This window comes from Ixodes scapularis, unplaced genomic scaffold (assembly GCF_016920785.2).
Source record: "Ixodes scapularis isolate PalLabHiFi unplaced genomic scaffold, ASM1692078v2 PGA_scaffold11__112_contigs__length_91849675, whole genome shotgun sequence".
Lineage (NCBI taxonomy): Eukaryota > Metazoa > Arthropoda > Arachnida > Ixodida > Ixodidae > Ixodes > Ixodes scapularis.
The window spans coordinates 4,418,558-4,420,087 of NW_024609837.1; the positions used below are offsets into that span (position 1 = coordinate 4,418,558).

General features: G+C 48.0%; 1 pseudogene; it reads left to right on the forward strand.

Moving 5' to 3' along the window:
• The first annotated feature begins 505 nt into the window (after nt 1-505).
• Nucleotides 506-1,149, forward strand: LOC120844661 (annotated as a pseudogene).
• The last annotated feature ends 381 nt before the right edge of the window (nt 1,150-1,530 follow it).

Consider the following 1,530-nt stretch of genomic DNA (forward strand, 5'->3'; position numbering starts at 1 on the left):
TGTGTACTGCGCAAACTATAACCTCTGTGTCGCCTCTCTACAGAGCGCTTCTGGCTCACAACTCGACGCAGCGGAATTGAACTCGGCATTCATTTGCAAGCCGCCATCGCGCCTGTGCCTTTTAGGCGGACGTGATCATTGACCCAAAGGCCAGTCTCTCACACTCGAAAAACTCAACATCTCGGAGGATGAAGAAATAGTTTTGGCAGCATGGGAGTCAGGTGAGCTCGTGAAAAAGACATTAGATCCGGTCACTTTTCTGGAAGAGCTGCGTGTGTCGGTCTCAAGGTGGATCATTCACAACCATATCAGACAGACGCAAGGCAAAGCCATCTACGAAGAAAAGCCCGCAGCGTGGTAGCATTGTCTTCCACTTCGACTTTGCTGAGAACTGGACTGTTATCCTTCCTGACGAGATTCAAGCGTACCACTGGAAAAAAAGCAGGTCTCAATATTTACGTGTGTGGGAACGACTAGAAAGTCGACGTACAGTTTTGCCGTCATCAGTGACGACTTGCACCATGACTCCGCTCATGCCTGTCTGGCTGTACAAAAGGTGAGAGAGTGGGTCGATGACAACCTTGCTGTCTACTCTCATTTGACTTATGTGAGTGACGGTGCCGCCAGCCACTTCAAGAATCGCTTCCAGCTTCATGAATTCCAAAAAAATGTTTTCCCCAAAGCCCAATCGTTATTCTCAGCCACTGGGCATGGAAAATAAAACTCGTGTGACGGAGTTGGAGGACTCGTCAAACACCAAGCAACGCTTCACAACTTGAGACAGCTCCCAGGAAAGGCCATTCAGTCTGCAAAAGGCACGGTAAACAGTCTTTCCTAAAAACTAAAAGGAGTGAATTTCACACTTTTGGACAAAGATGAGGTTGTTGAATTCCGTGAACGGAAACATTAAGAGTGGGTGGGAGTGCGCGCATTCCCTGGTATTCAGTCGTGGTATGTGGGGCTATACAAAACATCAGTAACTTCGACCTGTGACTTGCAAGTGGCACGGATTGTCGGGTCCCCTTGGAAGAAGCTCTAAGTGCACACCTTCAGTAAATGTTTACGCCAAAATCTCTCCATTTTGAAACCTATGAAGGCAGAACTGTGTTGTATATGATGTGTAATTTATTCTATTTAATGTGCAAATAAGAAAGAAACGAACATTAGGCGAAACTCGGTGAATGTACACACACAAGCTTGGGCACCTCTTTGCGACTGAAATGCTCGATGCACGGACGATGGCACCTTGAAGTAAAGACGAAATCATAACCTCGCGCTACAACCCCATTACAAACCGATGAGAGAAGGGGGGGACTCACGTCTGCATACGCTGCGAGAAATCCGGAGCGTTCATCGGAGAGTTTCCCACGTCGAGGCCCTTGTATAAGCGTGTTGTTACGAGTGTTCAGTCGGGGCAGACGCCGCCAACGCACAAAGTACTACAGGGCCCTTTTGTTGTTCTTCGTCTGAGACTTACGGACGTTGGTTTTCTTCGCCACCCTTCTTAAGTGAAAGACCTCCCACTGAAGC